Raw genomic sequence first — 27,738 nt, 5'->3', positions numbered from 1 at the left:
AAAATCAAGAGAATGTAACTGTGACAAGGTAAATCAAAACAAAACACTACTGAAATATTCCAACTCTTGCATTTCAATGAAAAAAAAATTCAAAATGAACTTTGAAAAATTAAGAGAATGTAACTGTGACAAGGTAAACCACGTCAAAACACTACTTAAATATTCCAACTTTTGCACTTCAGCGAAAGAAATTCAAAATGAACTTTGAAAAATCAAGAGAATGTAAAAATCCAAAATGAACTTTGAAAAATCAAGAGAATGTAACTTTGAGAAGGTAAACCACGACAAAACGCTATTGAAATATTCTGACTCTTGCATTTAAAGGAAAGAAATCCAAAATAAACTTTGAAAAATCAAGAGAATGTAACTGTGACAAGGTAAAGCACAACAAAACACTACTTAAATATTCCAACTATTTCATTTCAACGAAAGAAATTCAAAATTAACTTTTAAAAATCAAGAGAATTTAGAAATTCAAAATGAACTTTGAAAAATAACGACAATTTAACTATGACATGGTAAACCATGACAAAACACTACTGAAATATTCCAACTCTTGCATTTCAAGGAAAGAAATCTAAAATGAATTTTGAAAAATCATAAGCATATAACAGTGATATGGTAAACCACGACAAAACTCTACTGAAACATTCTAACTCTTGCATTTCAAGGAAAGAAATCCAAAATGAACTTTGAAAAATCAAAAGAATTTAACCGTGACAAGGTAAACGACGAAAAAACACTACTGAAATATTCAAACTCTTGTATTTCAAGGAAAGAAATCCAAAATGAACTTTGAAAAATCAAGAGAATGTAATTGTGACAAGGTAAACAACAATAAAACACTACTGAAATATTCCAACTCTTGCATCTCACGAAAGAAATTCAAAATAAACTTTGAAAAATCAAGAGAATGTAACTGTGACATGGTAAACCACGACAAAACACTACTGAAATATTCCAACTCTTGCATTTCACGAAAGAAATTCAAAATGAACTTTGAAAAACCAAGAGAATGTAACTTTGACAAGGTAAAGCACAACAAAACACTACTGAAATATTCCAACTCTTGCATTTCAACGAAAGAAATCCAAAATGAACTTTGAAAAAAATCAAGAGAATGTAACTGTGACAAGTTAAAGCACAACAAGACACTACTGAAATATTCCAACTCTTGCATTTCAACGAAAAAAGAATTCAAAATGAACTTTTAAGAATTAAGATAATTTGACTGTGACAAGGTAAACCACGACAAAACACTACTTAAATAATCCAACTCTTGCATTACAATGTAAGAAATTCAAATGAACTTTGAAAAATCAAGAGTATTTAAAAATCCAAAATGAACTTTGAAAAATCAAGAGAATGTAACTGTGGCAAGGTAAACCACCACAAAAAACTACTGAAATATTCCAACTCTTGCATTTCAAGGAAAGAAATCCAAAATAAAATTTGAAAAATCAAGAGAATGTAACTGTGATAAGGTAAATCACTACAAAACACTACTTAAATATTCCAACTCTTGCACATCAAGTAAAGAAATCCAAGAATATCTTTAAAATATCAAGACAATGTAACTCTTAAAGGGTAAGCTACGATAAGACACTACTAAATTTTTTCGACTTTTACATTTCAACAAAAGAAACTTAAAATGAACTTTGAAAAATCAACATAGTGTAATTGTGAGATGATAAACCAAGACAAAACACTACTGAAATATTCCAACTCTTGCATTTCACGAAAGAAATTCAAAATGAACTTTAAAAGATTAAGAGAACTTAACTATGACAAGGTAAACCTTAACATCAAACTATTAAAATATTCAAACTCTTTCACTTAAACAACAGAAATCCTAAATGAACTTTGAAAAATCAATAGAATATAACTGTGAAAAGGTAAAGCACAACAAGACACTACTAAAATATTCCAACTCTTCCATTTCAACAAAAGAAATCCAAAATTGAAATTTTGAAAAATCAAGAGAATGTAACTGTGACAAGGTAAACCACAACAAAACACTACTGAAATATTCTAACTCTTTCATTTCAACGAAACAAATCCAAAATGAACTTTGAAAAATCAAGAGAATGTAACTGTGACAAGGTAAACCACGACAAAACACTACTGAAATATTCCAACTCTTTCATTTCAATGAAACAAATCCAAAATGAACTTTGAAAAATCAAGAGAATGTAACTTATCAAGGTAAAGCACAACAAAACACTACTTAAATATTCGAACTCTTGCATTTCAATGAAAGAAATGCAAAATGAACTTTGAAAAAAAATCAAGAGAATGTAACTGTGACATGGTAAACCACGACAAAACACTACTGAAATATTCCAACTCTTGCATTTCAACGAAAGAAATCCAAAATGAACTTTGAAAAATTAAGAGAATGTAACTTTGACATGGTAAACCATGACAAAACACTACTGAAATATTCCAACTCTTGCATTTCAACGAAAGAAATTCAAAATGAACTTTGGAAAATCAAGAGAATGTAACTGTGACGTGGTAAACCATGACAAAACACTACTGAAATAATCCAACTCTTGCATTTCAATGAAAGAAATTCAAAATGAACTTTGAAAAATCATGAGAATGTAACTTTGACTAGGTAAACCACGACAAAACACTACTGAAATATTCCAACTCTTACATTTCAACGAAAGAAATCCAAAATGAACTTTGAAAAATCAAGAGAATGTAACTGCGACATGGTAAACCATGACAATACACTATTGAAATATTCCGACTCTTGCATTTCACCGAAAGAAATTCAAAATGAACTTTGAAAAATCAAGAGCATGCAACTGTGACAAGGTAAAACACAACAAAACACTACTGAAATATTCCAACTCTTGCATTTCAACGAAAGAAATCCAGAATGAACTTTGAAAAATCAAGAGAATGTAATTGTGACATGGTAAACCATGACAAAACACTACTCAAATATTCCAACTCTTGCATTTCAACGAAAAAAATTCAAAATGAACTTTGAAAAATCAAGAGAGTGTAACTGTGACATGGTAAACCATGACAAAACACTACTGAAATAATCCAACTCTTGCATTTCATGAAAGAAATTCAAAATGAACTTTGAAAAATCATGAGAATGTAACTTTGACAAGGTAAACCACGACAAAACACTACTGAAATATTCCAACCTTTGCATTTCAACGAAAGAAATCCAAAATAAACTTTGAAAAATCAAGAGAATGTAACTGTGACATGGTAAACCATGACAAAACACTACTGAAATATTCCAACTCTTGCAAATCATGAAAGAAATTCAAAATGAGCTTTGAAAAATCATGAGAATGTAAGTTTGACCAGGTAAACCACAACAAGACACTACTGAAATATTCCAACTCTTTCATTTCAACGAAAGAAATTCAAAATGAACTTTGAAAAAACAAGAGAATGTAACTGTGACAAGGTAAACCACGATAAAACACTACTGAAATATTCCAATTCTTGCATTTCAACGAAAGAAGTCCAAAATGAACTTTGAAAAATTAAGAGAATGTAACTGTGACATGGTAAACCACGACAAAACACTACTGAAATATTCCAACTCTTGCATTTCAACGAAAGAAATCCAAGATGAACTTTGAAAAATCAAGAGAATGTAACTGTGACATGGTAAACCATGACAAAACACTACTGAAATAATCCAACTCTTGCATTTCAATGAAAGAAATTCAAAATGAACTTTTAAAAATCAAGAGAATATAACTTTGATAAGATAAACCACGACAAAACACTACTGAAATATTCCAACTCTTGCATTTCAACAAAAAAAATTCAAAATAAACTTTGAAAAATTCAGAGAATGTAACTTTGACAAGGTAAACCATGACATAACACTACTGAAATAATCCAACTCTTGCATTTTAATGAAAGAAATTCAAAATGAACTTTGTAAAATCAAGAGAATGTATCTGTGACATGGTAAACCATGAAAAAACACTACTGAAATATTCCAGCTCTTGCATTTCAAGACAAGATATCCAAAATGAACTTTGAAAAATCAAGAGAATGTAACTGTGATATTGTAAACCTCTACAATACACCACTGAAATATTCTAACTCTTGCATTTCAATAAAAAAATTCAAAATGTACTTTGAAAAATCAAGAGAATGTAACTGTGGCCATGACAAAACACTACTGAAATATTACAACTATTGCATTTCAATGAAAGAAATTCAAAATTAACTTTGAAAAATCAATAGAATGTAACTGTGACAAGGTAAACCATAACAAAAACACTACTGAAATATTTCAACTCTTGCATTTCAACGAAAGAAATCCAAAAATGAACTTTGAAAAATCAAGAGAATGTAACTGTGGCAATGTAAACCACGACAAAACACTACTGAAATATTCCAACTCTTTCATTTCAAGGAAAGAAATCCAAAATAAACTTTGAAAAATCAAGAGAATGTAACTGTGACATGGTAAACCACGACAAAACACTACTGAAATATTCCAACTCTTGCATTTCACGAAAGAAATTCAAAATGAACTTTGAAAAATCAAGAGCATGCAACTGTGACAAGGTAAAACACAACAAAACACTACTGAAATATTCCAACTCTTGCATTTCAACGAAAGAAATCCAGAATGAACTTTGAAAAATCAAGAGAATGTAATTGTGACATGGTAAACCATGACAAAACACTACTGAAATATTCCAACTCTTGCATTTCAACGAAAGAAATTCAAAATGAACTTTGAAAAATCAAGAGAATGTAACTGTGACAAGGTAAACCATGACAAAACACTACTGAAATATTCCAACTCTTGCATTTCGATGAAAGAAATTCAAAATGAATTTTTAAAAAACAAGAGAATGTAACTGTGACTAGGTAAACCACAACAAAACACTTCCTAAATAATCCAACTCTCACATTTCAACGAAAAAAATCCAAAATGAACTTTGAAAAATCAAGAGAATGTAACTGTGACATGGAAAACCACGACATAATACTACTGAAATATTCCAACTCTTGCAAATCATGAAAGAAATTCAAAATGAGCTTTGAAAAATCATGAGAATGTAAATTTGACCAGGTAAACCATGACAAAATACTACTGAAATATTCCAACTATTGCATTTCAACGAAAGAAATTCAAAATGTACTTTGAAAAATCAAGAGAATGTAACTGTGACATGGTAAACCACTACAAGACACTACTTAAATAATCCAACTTTTTCATTTAAACGAAAAAAATTCAAAATGAACTTTGAAAAATCAAGAGAATGTAACTGTGAAAAGATAAACCATAACAAAACACTATTGAAATATTCCAACTCTTGCATTTCAATGAAAGAAATACAAAATGAACTTTGAAAAATCAAGAGAATGTAACTGTGACATGGTAAACCATGACAAAACACTACTGAAATAATCCAACTCTTGCATTTCAATGAAAGAAATACAAAATGAACTTTGAAAAATCAAGAGAATGTAACTTTGACAAGGTAAACCACGACAAAACACTACTGAAATATTCCAACTCTTGCATTTCAACGAAAAAAATTCAAAATGAACTTTGAAAAATTAAGAGAATGTAACTGTGACAAGGTAAACCATGACATAACACTACTGAAATATTCCAACTCTTGCATTTTAATGAAAGAAATTCAAAATGAACTTTGAGAAATGTAGAGAATATAACTCTGACATGGTAAACCACTACAAAACACTGTTGAAATATTCTAACTCTTGCATTGTTACACAAGATATCCAAATTGAACTTTGAAAAATCAAGAGACTGTAACTGTGGTAAGGTCAACCTTGACAAAACACTACTGAAATATTCCAACTCTTGCATTTCAATAAAAAAATTCAAAATGTACTTTGAAAAATCAAGAGAATGTAACTGTGGCCATGACAAAACACTACTGAAATATTTCAACTCTTGCATTTCAAGGAAAGAAATTCAAAATGAACTTTGAAAAATCAAGAGAATGTAACTGTGACAAGGTAAACCATAACAAAAACACTACTGAAATATTTCAACTCTTGCATTTCAATTATAGAAATCCAAAAATGAAATTTGAAAAATCAAGAGAATGTAACTGTGGCAATGCAAACCACGACAAAACACTACTGAAATATTCCAACTCTTTCATTTCAAGGAAAGAAATCCAAAATAAACTTTGAAAAATCAAGAGAATGTAACTGTGATAAGGTAAATCACTACAAAACACTACTGAAATACTCCAACTCTTGCATCTCAAGGAAAGAAATCCAAAAAGAACTTTGAAAGATCAAGAGAATGTAACTCTGAAAAGGTAAACCAAGACAAAACACAACTGAAATATTCCAACTCTTGCATTTCACGAAAGAAAATCAAAATGAACTTTAAAAAATAAAGAGAACTTAACTATGACAAGGTGAAGCTTGACAAAACACTACTGAAACAATCCAACTCTTGCGTTTCACGACAGAAATTCAAAATGAACTTTGAAAAATCAAAAGAATATAACTGTGACAAGGTAAAACACAACAAGACACTACTAAAATATTCCAGCTCTTGCATTTCAACCAAAGAAATTCAAAATAAACTTTGAAAAATCAAGAGAATGTAAAAATCCAAAATGAACTTTGAAAAATCAAGAGAATGTAACTGTGACAAGGTAAACCACGACAAAACACTACTGAAAATATTCCAACTCTTGCATTTCAACGAAAGAAATCCAAAATGAACTTTTAAAAATCAAGAGAATGTAACTGTGACAAGGTAAACCACGACAAAACACTTGAAATATTCCAACTCTTGTATATCATGAAAGTAATTCAAAATGAATTTTGAAAAATCAAGAGATTGTAACTGTGACTTAGTAAACCACGACAAATCACTACTGAAATATTCCAACTCTTGCATTTCACGAAAGAAATTCAAAATTAACTTTGAAAAATCAAGAGCATGTAACTGTGACAAGGTAAAGCACAACAAAACACTACTGAAATATTCCAACTCTTGCATTTTAACGAAAGAAATCCAAAATGAACTTTGAAAAAAATCAAGCGAATGTAACTGTGACAAGGTAAAGCACAACAAGACACTACTGAAATATTCCAACTCTTGCATTTCAACGACAAAAGAATTCAAAATGAACTTTGAAAAATTAAGAGAATGTAACTGTGACAAGGTAAACCACGACAAAACACTACTGAAATAATCCAGCTCTTGCATTTCAATGAAAAAAATTCAAAATGAACTTTGAAAAATCAAGAGAATGTAACTGTGACAAGGTAAACCACTACAAAACACTACTGAAATATTCCAACTCTTGCATTTCACGAATTAAATTAAAAATTAACTTTTGAAAATCAAGAGAATGTAACTTTGACAAGGTAAACCACGACAATACACTACTGAAATATTCCAACTCTTGCATTTCAACGAAAAAAATTCAAAATGAACTTTGAAAAATCAAGAGAATGTAACTGTGACATGGTAAACCACAACAAAACACTATTGAAATATTCCAACTCTTGCATTTCACGAAAGAAATTCAAAATGAACTTTGAAAAATCAGGAGAATGTAATTGTTACAATGTAAAGCACAACAAAACACTACTGAAATATTCCAACTCTTGCATTTTAACGAAAGAAATCCAAAATGAACTTTGAAAAAAATCAAGAGAATGTAACTGTGACAAGGTAAAGCACAACAAGACACTACTGAAATATTCCAACTCTTGCATTTCAACGACAAAAGAATTCAAAATGAACTTTGAAAAATTAAGAGAATGTAACTGTGACAAGGTAAACCATGACAAAACACTACTGAAATAATCCAGCTTTTGCACTTCAGTGAAAGAAATTCAAAATGAACTTTGAAAAATCAAGTGAATGTAAAAATCCATAATGAACTTCGAAAAGTCAAGAGAATGTAACTGTGACAAGGTAAACCACGACAAAACACTACTGAAATATTTCAACTCTTGAATTTCAAGGAAAGAAATCCAAAATGAACTTTGAAAAATCAAGAGAATGTAACTGTGACAAGGTAAACCATAACAAAACACTACTGAAATATTCCAACTCTTGCATTTCAACGAAAGAAATTCAAAATGAACTTTGAAAAATCAAGAGAATTTAAAAATCCAAAATGAACTTTGAAAAATCAAAAGAATGTAACTGTGACACGGTAAACCACGACAAGACACGATTGAAATATTCCAATTCTTGCATTTAAAGGGAAAAAATCTACACTTAATTTTGGAAAAACGAGAAAATCTAACTGTCACATAGTAAACCATGATAAGATGCTACTAAAGTATACCAACTGTTACATTTTAAGGAATGAAATCCAAATTGATCTTTGAAAAATCAAGAGAATGTAAATGTGACAAGGTAAACCACGACAAAACACTACTGAAATATTCCAACTCTTGCATTTCAAGGAAAGAAATCCAATATGAACTTTGAAAAATCAAGAGAATGTAACTGTGACAACGTAAACCACGACAAAACACGACTGAAGTATTCCAACTCTTGCATTTCATGAAAGAAATTCGAAATGAACTTTGAAAAATAAAGAGAATGTAACTGTGACATGGTAAACCACGACAAAACACTACTGAAATATTCCAACTCTTGCATTTCACGAAAGAAATTCAAAATGAACTTTGAAAAACCAAGAGCATGTAACTGTGACAAGGTAAAGCACAACAAAACACTACTGAAATATTCCAACTCTTGCATTTTAACGAAAGAAATCCAAAATGAACTTTGAAAAAAATGAAGAGAATGTAACTGTGACAAGTTAAAGCACAACAAGACACTACTGAAATATTCCAACTCTTGCATTTCAACGAAAAAAGAATTCAAAATGAACTTTGAAAAATTAATAGAATGTAACTGTGACAAGGTAAACCATGACAAAACACTACTGAAATAATCCAACTCTTGCATTTCAATGAAAGAAATTCAAAATGAACTTTGAAAAATCAAGAGAATGTAAAAATCCAAAATGAACTGTGAAAAATCAAGAGAATGTAACTGTGACAAGGTAAACCACGACAAAACACTACTGAAATATTCCGACTCTTGCATTTCAAGGAAAGAAATACAAAATGAACTTTGAAAAATCAATATCATGTAACAATGACAAGGTAAACCACAACAAAACACTACTGAAATATTTTAACTCTTGCATTTCACGTAAAAAAATCAAAAATAATTTAAAAGAATCAAGAGAATGTAACTATGACATGGTAAACCATAACAAAACACTACTGAAATATTCAAACACTTGAATTTCAAGAAAAGAAATCTAAAATGAACTTTGAAAAATTAAGAGAATGCAACAGTGACAAGGTAAAGCACAACAAAACACTACTGAAATATTCCAACTCTTGCATTTCAACGAAAGAAATTCAAAATGAACTTTGAAAAATCATGAGAATGTAAAAAACCAAAATGAACTTTGAAAAATGAAGAGAATGTAACTGTGACAAGGTAAACCACGACAAAACACTACTGAAAATATTCCAACTCTTGCATTTCAAGGAAAGAAATCCAAAATGAACTTTGAAAAATCAGGAGAATGTAACTGTGACAAGGTAAACCATAACAAAACACTACTGAAATATTCCAACTCTTGCATTTCAACGAAAGAAATCCAAAATTGAAATTTTGAAAAATCAAGAGAATGTAACTGTGACAAGGTAAACCACAACAAAACACTACTGAAATATTCTAACTCTTTCATTTCAAGGAAAGAAATCCAAAACGAAGTTTGAAAAATCAAGAGAATGTAACTGTGCCAAGGTAAACCACTACAAAACACTACTGAAATATTCCAACTCTTGCATTTCAAGGAAAGAAATCCAAAATGAACTTTGAAAAATCAAGAGAATGTAACTGTGACAAGGTAAAGCACAACAAAACACTACTGAAATATTCCAACTCTTGCATTTCAACGAAAGAAATCCAAAATGAACTTTAAAAAAAATCAAGAGAATGTAACTGTGACATGGTAAACCACGACAAAACACTACTGAAATATTCCAACTCTTGCATTTCAACGAAAGAAATCCAGAATGAACTTTGAAAAATCAAGAGAATGTAATTGTGACATGGTAAACCATGACAAAACACTACTGAAATATTCCAACTCTTGCATTTCAACGAAAAAAATTAAAAAAGGAACTTTGAAAAATCAAGAGAATGTAACTGTGACATGGTAAACCATGACAAAACACTACTGAAATAATCCAACTCTTGCATTTCACGAAAGAAATTCAAAATGAACTATTAAAAATCAAGAGAATTTAACTTTGACAAGGTAAACCACGAAAAAACACTACTGAAATATTCCAACTCTTGCATTTTAATTAAATAAATCCACAATTAACTTTGAAAAATCAAGAGAATGTAACTGTGAAAAGGTAAACCACGACAAAACACTACTGAAATATTCCAACTCTTGCATTTCACGAAAGAAATTCAAAATGAACTTTGAAAAATGAAGAGCATGCAACTGTGACAAGGTAAAACACAACAAAACACTACTGAAATATTCCAACTCTTGCATTTCAACGAAAGAAATCCAGAATGAACTTTGAAAAATCAAGAGAATGTAATTGTGACATGTTAAACCATGACAAAACACTACTGAAATATTCCAACTCTTTCATTTCAAAGAAAAAAATTCAAAATGAACTTTGAAAAATCAAGAGAATGTAACTGTGACATGGTAAACCACGACAAAACACTACTGAAATATTCCAACTCTTGCATTTCGATGAAAGAAATTCAAAATGAATTTCGAAAAAACAAGAGAATGTAACTGTGAAAAGGTAAACCACAAAAAAACACTTCTGAAATATTCCAACTTTCGCATTTCAACGAAAAGAATCCAAAATGAACTTTGAAAAATCAAGAGAATGTAACTGTGACATGGTAAACCACGACATAACACTACTGAAATATTCCAACTCTTGCATATCATGAAAGAAATTCAAAATGAGCTTTGAAAAATCATGAGAATGTAAATTTGACCAGGTAAACCACGACAAAACACTACTGAAATATTCCAACTCTTGCATTTCAATGAAAGAAATTCAAAATGAATTTTGAAAAATCAAGAGAATGTAACTGTGACATGGTAAACCATGACAAAACATTACTGAAATATTCCAACTCCTGCATTTCAACGAAAGAAATTCAAAATGAACTTTGAATAATCAAGAGAATGTAACTGTGAAATGATAAACCACGACAAAACACTACTGAAATATTCCAACTCTTGCATTTCAATGAAAGAAATCCAAGATGAACTTTGAAAAATCAAGAGAATGTAACTCTGACAAGGTAAACCATGACAAAACACTACTGAAATAATCCAACTCTTCCATTTCAATGAAAAAAATACAAAATGAACTTTGAAAAATTAAGAGAATATAACTTTGACAAGATAAACCACGACAACACACTACTGAAATATTCTAACTCTTTCATTTCAACGAAAAAAATTAAAAATTAACTTTGAAAAATTCAGAGAATGTAACTGTGACAAGGTAAACCACGACATAACACTACTGAAATAATCCAACTCTTGCATTTCAACAAAATAAATCCAAAATGAACTTTGTAAAATTAAGAGAATGTAACTGTGACAAGGTAAACCATGACAAAACACTACTGAAATATTCCAAATCTTGCATTTCAACGAATGAAATCCAAAATGAACTTTGAAAAATCAAGAGAATGTAACTGTGACAAGGTAAACTACAACAAAACACTACTGAAATAATTCAACTCTTGCATTTCAATAAAAAAATTCAAAATGTACTTTGAAAAATCAAGAGAATGTAACTGTGGCCATGACAAAACACTACTGAAATATTTCAACTCTTGCATTTCAACGAAAGAAATTCAAAATGAACTTTGAAAAATCAATAGAATGTAACTGTGACAAGGTAAACCATAACAAAAACACTACTGAAATATTCCAACTCTTGAATTTCAACGATAGAACTCCAAAAATGATCTTTGAAATATCAAGAGAATGTAACCGTGACAAGGTAAACCATAACAAAACACTACTGAAATATTCCAAATCTTGCATTTCAAGGAAAGAAATCCAAAATAAACATTGAAAAATCAAGAGAATGTAACTGTGATAAGGTAAATCACGACAAAACACTACTGAAATACTCCAACTCTTGCATCTCAAGGAAAGAAATCCAAAAAGAACTTTGAAAGATCAAGAGAATGTAACTCTGAAAAGGTAAACCACGATAAAACACTACTGAAATGTTCCAACTCTTGCATTTCACGAAAGAAATTCAAAATGAACTTTGAAAAATTAAGAGAATGTAACTGTGACAAGGTAAACCTTAACATAACACTACTGAAATATTCCAACTGTTGCATTTCAACGACAGAAATCCAAAATGAACTTTGAAAAATCAAGGGAATGTAACTGTGACAAGGTAAAGCACAACAAGACATTACTGAAATATTCCAGCTCTTGCATTTCAACGAAAGAAATTCAAAATGAACTTTGAAAAATCAAGAGAATGTAAAAATCCAAAATGAACTTTGAAAAATCAAGAGAATGTAACTGTGACAAGGTAAACCACGACGAAACACTACTGAAAATATTCCAGCTCTTGCATTTCAAGGAAAGAAATCCAAAATGAACTTTGAAAAATCAAGAGAATGTAACTGTGACAAGGTAAACCACGACAAAACACTATTGAAATATTCCAACTCTTGTATTTCATGAAAGAAATTCGAAATGAACTTTGAAAAATCAAGAGATTGTAACTGTGACTTGGTAAACCACGACAAATCACTACTGAAATATTCCAACTCTTGCATTTCACGAAAGAAATTCAAAATTAACTTTGAAAAATCAAGAGCATGTAACTGTGACAAGGTAAAGCACAACAAAACACTACTGAAATATTCCAACTCTTGCATTTTAACGAAAGAAATACAAAATGAACTTTGAAAAAAATCAAGCGAATGTAACTGTGACAAGGTAAAGCACAACAAGACACTACTGAAATATTCCAACTCTTGCATTTCAACGACAAAAGAATTCAAAATGAACTTTGAAAAATTAAGAGAATGTAACTGTGACAAGGTAAACCACGACAAAACACTACTGAAATAATCCAAGTCTTGCATTTCAATGACATAAATTCAAAATGAACTTTGAAAAATCATGAGAATGTAACTTTGACACGGTAAACCATGACAAGACACTAGTGAAATATTCCAACTCTTACATTTCAACGAAGAACATTCAAAATGAACTTTGAAAAATCAAGATAATTTCACTATGACATGGTAAACCACGACGAAACACTACTGAAATATTCCAACTCTTACATTTCAACGAAAAAAAATCAAATTGAAATTTGAAAAATCAGGAGAATGTATTTGTTACAATGTGAAACACAACAAAACACTACTGAAATATTCCAACTCTTGCATTTTAACGAAAGAAATCCAAAATGAACTTTGAAAAAAATCAAGCGAATGTAACTGTGACAAGGTAAAGCACAACAAGACACTACTGAAATATTCCAACTCTTGCATTTCAACGACAAAAGAATTCAAAATGAACTTTGAAAAATTAAGATAATGTAACTGTAACAATGTAAACCACGAAAAACCTCTACTTAAAGAATCAAACTTTTGCATTCCAATGAAAGAAAGTCAAAATGAACTTTGAAAAATCAAAAGAATGTAAAAATCCAAAATGGACTTTGAAAAATAAAGAGAACGTAAGTGTGACAAGGTAAACCACGACAAAACACTACTGAAATATTCCAACTCTTGCATTTCAACAAAAGAGACCCAAAATGAACTTTGAAAAATCAAGAAAGTGTAACATTGACTAGGTAAACCACAACAAAACACTACTGAAATATTCCAGCTCTTGCATTTCAACGAAAGAAATTCAAAATGAACTTTGAAAAATCATGAGAATTTAAAAATCCAAAATGGACTTTGAAAAATAAAAAGAACGTAAGTCTGACAAGGTAAACCACGATAAAACACTACTGAAATATTCCAACTCTTGCATTTCAACGAAAGAGACCCAAAATGAACTTTGGAAAATCAAGAAAGTGTAAGTGTGACTAGGTAAACAACGACAGAACACTACTGAAATATACTAACTCTTGCATTTCAAGGAAAGAAATCCAAAAAGAACTTTGAAAAATAAAGATAATGTAACTGTGACAAGGTAAACCACGACAAAACACTACTGAAATATTCCAACTCTTGCATTTCAAGGAAAGAAATCCAAAATGAACTTTGAAAAATCAAGAGAATGTAACTGTGACAAGGTAAACCACGACAAAACACTACTGAAATATTCCAACTCTTGCATTTCATGAAAGAAATTCGAAATGAACTTTAAAAAATCAAGAGAATGGAACTGTGACATGGTAAACCACGACAAAACACTACTGAAATATTCCAACTCTTGCATTTCATGAAAGAAATTCAAAATGAACTTTGAAAAACCAAGAGCATGTAACTGTGACAAGGTAAAGCACAACAAAACACTACTGAAATATTCCAAATCTTGCATTTTAACGAAAGAAATCCAAAATGAACTTTGAAAAAAATGAAGAGAATGTAACTGTGACAAGTTAAAGCACAACAAGACACTACTGAAATATTCCAACTCTTGCATTTCAACGAAAAAAGAATTCAAAATGAACTTTGAAAAATTAATAGAATGTAACTGTGACAAGGTAAACCATGACAAAACACTACTGAAATAATCCAACTCTTGCATTTCAATGAAAGAAATTCAAAATGAACTTTGAAAAATCAAGAGAATGTAAAAATCCAAAATGAACTGTGAAAAATCAAGAGAATGTAACTGTGACAAGGTAAACCACGATAAAACACTACTGAAATATTCCGATTCTTGCATTTCAAGGAAAGAAATCCAAAATGAACTTTGAAAAATCAAGAGAATGTAACTGTGACAAGGTAAACCATAACAAAACACTACTGAAATATTCCAACTAATGCATTTCAACGAAAGAAATTCAAAATGAACTTTGAAAAATCAAGAGAATGTAAAAATCCAAAATGAACTTTGAAAAATCAAGAGAATGTAACTGTGACAAGGTAAACCATAACAAAACACTACTGAAATATTCTAACTCTTGCTTTTCAACGAAAGAAATCCAAAAAATGAACTTTGAATAATCAAGAGAATGTAACTTTGACAAGGTAAACCACGACAAAACACTACTGAAATATTCCAACTATTGCATTTGAATGAAATAAACCCAAAATTAACTTTTAAAAATAAAGAGAATGTAAGTGTGACAAGGGAAATTACGACAAAATACTATTGAAATATTCCAACTCTTATATTTCATGAAAGAAATTCAAAATGAACTTCGAAAAATCAGGAGAATGTAATTATGACATGGTAAACCACGACAAAACACTACTGAAATACTCCAACTCTTGCATTTCACGAATGAAATTCAAAATGAACTTCGAAAAATCCAGAGAATGTAACTGTGACAAGGTAAAGCACAACAAGACACTACTGAAATATTCCAACTCCTGCATTTGAGCGAAAGAAATTCAAAATGAACTTTGAAAAACTAAGAGAATGTAACTGTGACAAGGTAAACCACGACAAAACACTACTGAAATATTCCAACTCTTGCATTTCAAGGAAAGAAATCCAAAATGAACTTTGAAAAATCAGGAGAATGTAACTGTGACAAGGTAAAGCACAACAAGACACTACTGAAATAATCCAACTCTTGCATTTCAACGACAAAAGAATTCAAAATGAACTTTGAAAAATTAAGAGAATGTAACTGTGACAAGGTAAACCATGACAAAACACTACTGAAATAATCCAACTCTTGCATTTCATGAAAGAAATCCAAAATGAACTTTGGAAAATCAAGAGAATGTAACTTTGACAAGGTAACCACCACAATGCACTACTGAAATATTCCAACTCTTGCATTTCAACGAAAGAAATTCAAAATGAACTTTGAAAAATCAAGAGAATGTAACTATGACAAGGTAAACCACTACAAAACACTATTGAAATATTCCAACTCTTGCATTTCACGAAAGAAATTCAAAATGAACTTTAAAAAATCAAGAGAAGGTAACTGTGACAAGGTAAAGCACAACAAAACACTACTGAAATATTCCAACTCTTGCATTTTAACGAAAGAAATCCAAAATGAACTTTGAAAAAAATCAAGCGAATGTAACTGTGACAAGGTAAAGCACAACAAGACACTACTGAAATATTCCAACTCTTGCATTTCAACGACAAAAGAATTCAAAATGAACTTTGAAAAATTAAGAGAATGTAACTGTGACAAGGTAAACCATGACAAAACACTACTGAAATAATCCAACTCTTGCATTTCAATGAAAGAAATTCAAAATGAACTTTGAAAAATCAAGAGAATGTAAAAATCCAAAATTAACTTTAAAAATCAAGAGAATGTAGCTGTGACAAGGTAAACCACAACAAAACACTACTGAAATATTCTGACTCTTGCATTTCAAGAAAAGAAATCCAAAATGAACTTTGGAAAATCAAGAGAATGTAACTATGACAAGGTAAACCACAACAAAACACTACTGAAATATTCCAAATTTTGCATTTCAACGAAAGAAATTCAAAATAAACTTTGAAAAATCAAGAGTATGTAAAAATCCAAAATGAACTTTGAAAAATCAAAAGAACGTAACTGTGACAAGGTAAACCACGATAAAACACTACTGAAATATTCCAACTCTTGCATTTCAACGAAAGAGACCCAAAATAAACTTTGAAAAATCAAGAGAGTGTAAGTGTGACTAGGTAAACAACTACTGAACACTACAGAAATAAACTAACTCTTGCATTTCAAAGAAAGAAATCCAAAATGAACTTTGAAAAATCAAGAGAATGTAACTGTGACAAGGTAAACCACGACAAAACACTACTGAAATATTCCAACTCTTGCATTTCAAGGAAAGAAATCCAATATGAACTTTGAAAAATCAAGAGAATGTAACTGTGACAACGTAAACCACTATAAAACACTACTGAAATATTCCAACTCTTGCATTTCATGAAAGAAATTCGAAATGAACTTTGAAAAATCAAGAGAATGTAACTGTGACATGGTAAACCACGACAAAACACTACTGAAATATTCCAACTCTTGCATTTCACGAAAGAAATTCAAAATGAACTTTGAAAAACCAAGAGCATGTAACTGTGACAAGGTAAAGCACAACAAAACACTACTGAAATATTCCAAATCTTGCATTTTAACGAAAGAAATCCAAAATGAACTTTGAAAAAAATGAAGAGAATGTAACTGTGACAAGTTAAAGCACAACAAGACACTACTGAAATATTCCAACTCTTGCATTTCAACGAAAAAGAATTCAAAATGAACTTTGAAAAATTAATAGAATGTAACTGTGACAAGGTAAACCATGACAAAACACTACTGAAATAATCCAACTCTTGCATTTCAATGAAAGAAATTCAAAATGAACTTTGAAAAACTAAGAGAATGTAAAAATCCAAAATGAACTGTGAAAAATCAAGAGAATGTAACTGTGACAAGGTAAACCACGATAAAACACTACTGAAATATTCCGATTCTTGCATTTCAATGAAAGAAATCCAAAATGAACTTTGAAAAATCAAGAGAATGTAACTGTGACAAGGTAAAGCACAACAAGACACTACTGAAATATTCCAAGTCTTGCATTTCAACGAAAGAAATTCAAAATGAACTTTGAAAAATCAAGAGAATGTAAAAATCCAAAATGAACTTTGAAAAATCAAGAGAATGTAACTGTGAGAAGGTAAACCACGACAAAACACTACTGAAATTTTCCGACTCTTGTATTTCAAGGAAAGAAATCCAAAATGAACTTTGAAAAATCAAGAGAATGTAACTGTGACAAGGTAAACCATAACAAAACACTACTGAAATATTCTAACTCTTGCATTTCAAGGAAAGAAATCCAAAATGAACTTTGAAAAATAAAGAGAATGTAACTGTGACAAGGTAAACCACGACAAAACACTATTGAAATATTCTAACTCTTGCATTTCAAGGAAAGAAATCCTAAATGAACTTTTAAAAATCAAGAGAATGTAACTGTGACAAGGTAAACCACGACAAAACACTACTGAAATATTCCAACTCTTGCATTTCAAGGAAAGAAATCCAAAATGAACTTTGAAAAATCAAGAGAATATAACTGTGACAAGGTAAACCACGATAAAACACTATTGAAATATTCCAACTCTTGCATTTCATGAAAGAAATTCAAAATGAACTTTGAAAAATCAGGAGAATGTAACTGTGACATGGTAAACCATGACAAAACACTACTGAAATACTCCAACTCTTGCATTTCACGAAAGAAATTCAAAATGAACTTGGAAAAATCCAGAGAATGTAGCAATTACAAGATGATACACAACAAGACACTACTGAAATATTCCAACTCTTGCATTTCAACGAAAGAAATCAAAAATCAAACTTACAAACCAAGAGTCGGTAACTGTGACATTGTATAAACTGATGAATATCACCAAAATTATACCAAATCTGGTATTTCAAGGAAAGAAATACAAAAAAAACTTTGAAAAATCAAGAAAATGTAATTTTGACAAGGTAAAGCACAACAAAACACTACTGAAATATACCAACTCTTGCATTTCAACGAAAGAAATCCAAAATGAACTTTGAAAAATCAAGAGAATGAAAATATAACAAGGTAAACCACGACAAAATACTATTGAAATATTCCAAATCTTGCATTTCAACGAAATAAATCCAAAATAAACTTTGAAAAATCAAGAAAATGAAATTCTGACAAGGTAAAGGACAAGAAAACAATAGTAAAATATACCAACTCTTGCATTTCAACAAAAAAAATCAAAAATGAACTTTGAAAAAAATCAAGAGAATGTAACTGTGACAAGGTAAAGCACAACTAAACACTACTGAAATTTTCCAACTCTTGCATTTCAACGAAAAAAATCCAAAATGAACTTTGAAAAATTAAGAGAATGTAACTGTGGGAAGGTAAATCACGACAAAACACTACTGAAATAATCCAACTCTTGCATTTCAATGAAAGAAATTCAAAATGAACATTGAAAAATCAAGATAATGTAAAAATCCAAAATGAACTTTAAAAAACCAAGAGATTGTAACTGTGACAAGGTAAACCACGACAAAACACTACTGAAATATTCCAACTCTTGCATTTCATGAAAGAAATTCAAAATGAACTTTGAAAAATCAAGAGAATGTAACTGTGACAAGGTAAAGCACAACAAAAAACTACGGAAATATTCCAACTCTTGCATTTCAATGAAAGAAATCCAAAATGAACATTGAAAAAGCAAGAGAATGTAACTGTGACAAGGTAAACCACGACAAAACACTACTGAATTTAATTACGTCTCATCTCATTTGAATACATGTAAAAAAATTCTTAAAAAAGAACATCATGTTAAAAAAAATAAAAAAAATGGGGAGGGGAGGGAGGGCCAAAAAGTTGGAGGGAGGGGGTGCCCTTCGAGTTTGGGGATAGGGAACCTATGGAGGGTTGAAGTCCCTGATGGTTAGGGTCGTTGGTGCTTATGATCCATGATAGTTCATACTCATGTATACCTCACTACTTGATTTGCAAGGATTTCTATGGATTGTTCTGAATTTCTTTATTAAAATTCTTTTCTTGCCATCTACATCTCTCTTAGTATCAACTTTTTAGTATACTATAACTTTAGACCATATTTTAAATTGACAACACTGTTCAAACGCCACTTGTGTATTATACAGAACACATCGAAGAAGTAAAGCTATCCATTATTAAAATTCTTTTCTTGCCATCTACATCTCTCTTAGTATCAAATTTTTAGTTTACTATAACGTTAAACTCTATTTAAATTGATAACGCTGTTCAAACGCAATTGAGGTTACCTTAACTGCTACTCACTTTAACCCTTTTTCTCTATCGTCAAGTACATGCTCTGGAAAGCTACCAAGGAACATAAGGCAATTCAGGAACCAGTGGGGAATCCCCGCTCGTAACTGCTAATCACTTTAACCCTTTTTCTCCATCGTCAAGTACATGCTCTGGAAAGGTACCAAGGAACGTAAGGCAATTCAGGAACCAGAGGGGAATCCCCGCTCGTAATTGCTAATCACTTTAACCCTTTTTCTCCATCGTCAAGTACATGTTCTGGAAAGGTGTCAAGGAACGTAACCTAGGCAAATAGCACAGGAAGGAACATACAGTCGTAGAATAGCATGGGAGGGAACATAAGCCCTTAAAATAGCATGGGAGGGAACATAAACCCTTAGAATAGCATGGGAGGGAACATAAACCCTTATAATAGCATGGGAGGGAATATAAGCCCTTAGAATAGCATGAGAGGGAACATAAGCCCTTATAATAGCATAGGAAGGAACATAAGCTCCTAGATAGCATGGGAGGGAACATAAACCCTTATAATAGTATGGGAGGGAACATAAGCCATTAAAATAGCATGGGAAGGAATATAAACCCTTAGAATAACATGGGAGGAAACATAAGCCCTTATAATAGCATGGGAGGGAACATAAACCCTTAGAATAGCATGGGAGGGAACATAAGCCCTTATAATAGCATAGAAAGGAACATAAGCTCCTAGAATAGTATGGGAGGGAACATAATCCCTTAAAATAGCATGGGAGGGAACATAACCCCTTATAATAGCATGGGGGAACATAAGCCCTTATAATAGCATAGGAAGGAACTTAAGATCCTAGAATAGCATGGGAGGGAACATAAACCCTTAGAATAGCATGGTGGGAACATAAGCCCTTATAATAGCATAGGAAGGATCATAAGCTCCTAGAATAGCATGGGAGGGAACATAAGCCCTTACAATCGCATGGGAGGGAACATAAACCCTTAGAATAGCATGGGGGGGACATAAGCCCTTATAATAGAATAGGAAGGAACATTAGCTCCTAGAATAGCATGGGAGGGAACATAATCCACCCAAATCCATAAGTACATGCCCTGAAAAGGTGTCAAGGAATTTAATCTCCCCAAATAGCACAGGAAGGAACATAGTCGGCTAGAATCCATAAGTACATGCTCTGGAAAGACGCCAAGGAACATAAGGCAAGCAAATCCATAAGTACATGCTCTGGAAATGTTTTTCCTATAGGGGAAAGCAAATAGCATGGTAATTCCTATTGGGGCAAGCAAAATGGTACCTAGCACTCTACTCTCCTTCCCCCTCCCCAAACCGTAAAAGTGTCTTAGTTATGATTATGACTAGTGTTATGACTAGTGTCTTAGTTATGATTTTGGGTTCTCGAGACAAATTGCAAGCCCCCGGGAAAGGAGGCTCTTCAGCAGGACAGGGTCTCACATATTCCGACCTGAAAATTCCCCCTGACAATTTCTCCTTCAGAAGACTCTCCCCAAGTGTAAAATGTTCCTGCCAAAGGGAGATGAAGACAAATAAAAAGAACGAAGAAAAACGGACATCAGCTATTATAAAGGAGGGACGGTAGGTAATTGCGAAGACGGGGGGGGGGGGGTGCCAGATACCTTTAAAAGTGTATTTTCAAGTCTAAGATTGTCTAATTATCCATGAGCCTTCAGATTAATTTAGAAAGGGGTAAAAATCATTTCTTCTTGTGAGCAGGGCTTGATTCAACCCTTTAAAAGGAGGGAAAATGAAAAGGGCCTCAAGTTACTGTCATTTGAACTAATACCAGCAAAAGCTATTTGATGCCATCCACACTTGGTCAGAAGTAAGAGCAGGTATTCTAATTGTCTTTTGGGCTCTGTACCCATACTGTTCGATGTGGTGAGGGGCTCCTAAATTCTTGTCATTATGGCCAGGACACCTCTTAGACTTCATTTATTCCTAATCTAAGCGACCTAGTCTTCTTAACTTTAATATGCAAGCCTACTTTTGCACCCTGAACTCTCAAAATCTCTAAAAATGCATTTGCAGTAGATCCCAGTTAATCCGATAAACGTTTTGAAAGACTAGACAATGTCGAACTATCAAGTTTGTCGGATTATAGAGTACGGCCTATGACCCTCTATAGTCAGGGTGATTTTACAAAAGAGTATGAGAAGACTCTAAGTTTGGCATCAATATGACAATTCGAATGATAATTTAATTTTTAGTCGTTCAGTTATTTATTTATTCATTTATATTTGCACCAGTTATCTATATGTTTGGTATGATTGTTTATTCCCTTTTTTTTTCAGTTTCATTGACTCTTTAAGGTTAATTTCTGGCTGTTTTGGATTTGGATTATTATCCGCCTTTATTTCTGCTGGTCCTAAGTTTAATGTTACTCTTTACTTTTCTTTTGAGAAACTTCAGATTCGGAATTTTCTTACATAAGTTTTGTTTGTTTTTGATTGCCAAAATTTTGATTTTTTAACCTCCTCCATTTCCGCATCAAATACTTTTTCAACTTAAAAAGTTTTTTTTTTCAGCGTCGAAGTTTTGAAGTTCAATATCCCACTCAACATTCTCAGAAAGAATTTTTATGTAGGCGTGGTAGTAGCTGCAAGCAGTCACACTCACAACCAGTCTTATTTTTAGCCGCAACAGTAGTAGTAGTAGTGTCCCTGAAAGTTTCAAGCTAATACCCTTACAATGACCCATCCATACCATCATCCTATTCAAACCACCTAGGATCAAACATTCTTCCCTCTTCCAATGATGAATCCCGCATGAAAAAAATGGACAAACTACATAATTTGTAACCCTTGGCCCGGGACCGGGGGGGGGCGTTTGTAGCCCCGGGGCATAGTTATTAGACGTTGTAGCTATTCTCAGTAAAATGGCTTATTGATATTTCTATTCGTGTTAAGGGGGCATCTAAAAGGGAAGAAGGGATGAGGGATGGTTGCCCTTCGTTCCTTTTTCAATATACCTCTCAAGATGTCTTCAAATTTTCATATTAATACCGCTAGCCGTTCCTTAGATATTGCCGAGGGGCTCTTTTGACAACCCTCCTGCATATAATATGTTTTGGTTTTGCTTGACATCCCCCTCAACATTTTCAAAATTATTTACCTTAGTGTTCTTAGCCTATTTGGAGACTTATGATCAAACAAGCCCCTTTACCGAATGACCAATCTTGTATATGAACAACGGTAACTTATATAACTAGCGAAACTTTTCCAGGGGCTATGGGGGGTTATTTCATCCCCAAAGGTGTAGCAATTTGACTTTTCGACTATTTTGAAAAAGATGGCTTTTCAAAAGTTTTTATCAGATATCTTTGGATGGAGAGCAGCTAAAAAGAGAATGGGAGGGGGGATGGGCGAAAAATTGTAACATTCTACTCAACATGTCCTGAAAATATAAAACTTAATACCCTGAGCCGTTCTTGCGATATCGCACTGGCGTCTCCGTGATAAACCTTTTGCACATTGTATCTTTTGATTTACTTTAGTATGTCCCTTATCCTTCCCCAAAGTTTCACATTAATACCCTCAACCTTTCCCAACACACCCATAAACAAACGTTTTCCCTGTTCCTAATGATAAATCCTGCATGAAAAAGGACAAATTGTAAAGTTCACAACTCTTGCCGTGGAGGCTGTGCGGGGCATTGCATTCCAGAGGCACAGCTAATAGAATTTCTGACTGTTGTGAACAAAATCCCTTTCCCGAAATTTTGATCAGTGACAAGGGAACAGAGCCTCTAAAAAGGGCAAGAGGGCCGGTTGCCCTCTGATAGTAGTAGTGAGCTATCTAGTACTTTCAGGGGATATTCATAATGCCACCAATCCCTCTATATTATGGACCTATAAAGCGAGCAAACACGTTATATTTGGAACTAGATATTCAGGGACGAGTTTGTGTAATGCACCCAGACTGGTTTCTGAGGCGATACCTATTTTCTGGACCATTGCCTTTAGTCAAGACTGGTTTGCTTAGGAATGCGTCGCGGGTAATTAAAGAATGAGGAATAGGATGCTATACTCAGAATTGTTTTAAGTTGAAAGTTATAACATTTGCGTAAACTAACTCAATTTGTGAAAAAAGGTATAGCATTTGCATAACTATGCAATGCAATATCTTAATTGGTGATTGAATAATAGGGATGAAACAGGGTTAGATAGCATTTTTAATTGGATTGTATGAAGGTGGTAAAAAGGATTAAACTGCTTACCAGTTAAGGTAACCCCGAAGGGGTTGCTAAATCATAGGCAATTTATTATAAATTTGGAATAGCATCGTTAGCATCAATCTATGGAAATGATGAACGATGAAAAGATGATATTGTGACTTGACCTAGCTTTAATTCTCGGATGTGTTCTGTATAACGTAGATAATTTCGGAGACCACACTGCCTTTCCATGACGATAAATAAAAGTTCAAATAGGGATAAAATCCTTTTAATAGACAGTGTTTTTTATAATAGTGATAGAAATTCACAAAAATACCAGATATTTCGGTCACATATACAGTGACCGTCATCAGTGGTAAAACTGAAGACGTTTTACCACTGATGACGGTCACTGTATATGTGACCGAAATATCTGGTATTTTTGTGAATTTCTATCACTGTTATAAAAAACACTGTCTATTAAAAGGATTTTATCCCTATTTGAACTTTTATTTATCGTGTTCTGTATAATACACAAGTACCATTTGAACCGTGTTGTCAATATAAAATATGCTCTAACATTGTAGTATACTAAAAAGTTGATACTAATAGAGATGTAGATACCAAGATAAGAATTTTAATAAAGGAATTTTGAGCAATCTTTAGAAATCCTTAGAAATCGAGTAGTGAGATGATTATAGGTTTGAAGCATCAAGGATCACAACCATCAATGACCCTAACCACCAAGAACCTCGACCTCCAAAGATCCCCTATCCCCAACCTCCAAGGGGGCCCCCCTCCCCTCAAACTTTTTGGGCCCCTCCCCCATTTTTTGTACTTTTTTGAAGTTTTTTTTAACTTTTTTTATTTTTTTTAATATGTTTTTTTTCAACTTTTTTTTACATCTCTTCGAATAAGATAAAAGATACTTAAAAAAAAGAAATTTACATTCAATATTTTCGAAACTCAAAATCAGAATGGTATAGATACGTTAGTCATGACTTTTGCTATTAGAAAAGTAATGTTTGCAATAGCACTTTTTTTTATTGATTTTTTTTACTTTTTTTACGTATCTTAAAATAACATGAAATATGCTCACCAATTGTATTCTATGCTTGCTCATAGACAAGACGCGGCTGTCCCACTGGTACTCTATGGCGGCTTATCGACACTACCTAGTTTATTGCATGTATTAAATCAGTAATTTTTACGCAGTGGAAGGATAAACACATAACTCATATCTTTAAAAAAGTGAAGATGAAGCATTTTAAGAAAGTGTGTTCACATAATACTGTTATTGTAGCATTGAATGCTGAGGAGGAGAAGTATTGAACTATGAACCAAGTACAAGTGGCAGCACTACCGGAAACGTATGCGTGCGTTGTCAAGACAGTAAGGAATTAAATTTCTTTGGAGTACCGAAAAAATTCCATTATACAAATTCTGGATATGGGAAAGTATCATTTCCAGAGATGATTGCACTCAAAGAGAATGCCAACATAAAAATAATATTTGATGAAGAGGGGCATCTTCTTGCTAATGGTTATGGTAACATGCTACCTATTGATAGATCCTATCGTCATCTTTTAGGTATTACCAATCGAATGAAAGCGAAGGGGGAAAGAAAGGCCTACTCTTCTACTAATATCACAAACCATATCTTGTCTACACGCCGGAACTGTTACCTGTGTAAAAATAATGTGATAATAGACGGTGAATTTTTGGAAAAATAAAAAGGATATTGGTAGAAAATCTCACTAAGGAATATAAAGATAAATCGATGAGAAACAAAGTGCCAGCAAACGTTACTACCATCATTCATCAAACAGTCAGTGAACCAAATAATACCAAATACGAAACCCATATTGAACCTGTCGGTGACACACCAGTAAACATTGTGTATGCTTCAAAATGGGATAATGTTATTCTACTTATTACGAACTAAGAGAAGACAATAGCTACAATATCAAGAGAGAACATGACGAACTATTTTTTGGAACAGATTCAAAATGTTCAAAGTTGTTCATTGATATTAATAATGTATAATCATTTACTTTTTGTATTAATATTCTACATGATATTATTTCATTAAAAATATATTATGCATTACATTGTTATGTGTTAATTTTTTTTAGAATATGCTAGCATATCAAACGTTTAGAATATCTATTAAAACATCGGAGATGTAAGAAAAAGAATTTGCATACATTATATGTTGGATAGATAGGTTAACATGGAGAAAATCTAAGTCTCAAAATGAATAAATTCATTATCAACACCTTTTGTCGGATAGGTTAGGATAAAATTGATAAAATCTAAGTATCAGATCAAATAGATTTTTTATCAACATCCTTTGCCGAATATGTCGGTTAACATTATCAAAACCTAAGCGTCAGAGTGATGAAATTCTGTATCAACATCTATTGTGAGCTACATGGAATAACATGGTCAAAATCTAACCATCAGAGTGAATAAATTTTTTCTATAAACATCTTTGTCAGATACATCGGATAAAATTGACTAAATCTAAGTGTCAGATTTAATAAATTCTTTATCAACATCCTTTGTCAGGTATGTTGGATAAAATTATCAAAATCTATGTATTAGAGTGAATAAATTCTTTATCAACTTCCTTTGTCTGCTACATAAGATAACATTCACAAAATCTAAGTATCAGAGGGAATAAATTCTTTAGTTGTCAGATATGCTTGATAAAATTGAGAAAATCTAGGTGTCAGAGTGAACATTTTCTTTATTAACATTCTTTATCGATATCATTTGTCGGATACGTCGGATAACATTGAAAAAATACATGTAATAGAATGAATACTTTCTTTATCAACATCTTTAGTATGATAGGTCGGGGTAAAACTGATAAAATCTAAGTATCAGAGCGAATAGATTCTTTATTATCTGTGTAATAGATTCAGTCATTATCTAACTACTGAAGGGTGAACTCCTATAATCGGATTATTTTTTCAAGTTAAAAGGATTAAATTTGATATTGTTTTGAACTTTGCCATTGCGTAATTTGATGCAAGTGTAGACTTTTACGTGCGGATTATAGCACTCATTATGACTGTCACTCAAGCAAAATTTGATGAAGGGGTGAAACGGCTTCAGGCGTTGCTGAATAAAATATTAGCAGAACAGAAAAGTTTTTCTGTCTCAATAATTTCCCTTCAAGATGAAGTTAGGCAAATATCAGCTGAAAATGCGGATCTACGAGAGGAATCTAAAAAGCTTCGAAATGAACTAGAGCAAAAAAAATTGCGGAATAACGATTTGGTGAGTAAGCTTTTGGACATTGAAGTGAGAGAAAGAAAGTTGAATTTGATTGTTCATGGTCTGCCTGCTGAAAAGCATAATCAATCAGTGACTAGCAACGTATAGTCTCTTCTTTCTGACAAATTGTAAGTTACTGAGGACATTTTTCTTACCAAGTGTTATCGCCTTGCGAGAAATAGCAGTTCAAACATCACTAGTAGGAAAACTAGTGTTCGACCTGCCCCTCTTTTTATATCGCTAGACACAGATCATAGCATTCAGGTGATTCTCAGTGAGGTGA

This window comes from Artemia sp. Qi Xiang Cuo, chromosome 16, assembly GCF_049724085.1.
Source record: "Artemia sp. Qi Xiang Cuo chromosome 16, ASM4972408v1, whole genome shotgun sequence".
NCBI classification, from domain to species: domain Eukaryota; kingdom Metazoa; phylum Arthropoda; class Branchiopoda; order Anostraca; family Artemiidae; genus Artemia; species Artemia sp. Qi Xiang Cuo.
Note: the sequence above shows the minus strand (reverse complement) of the source record.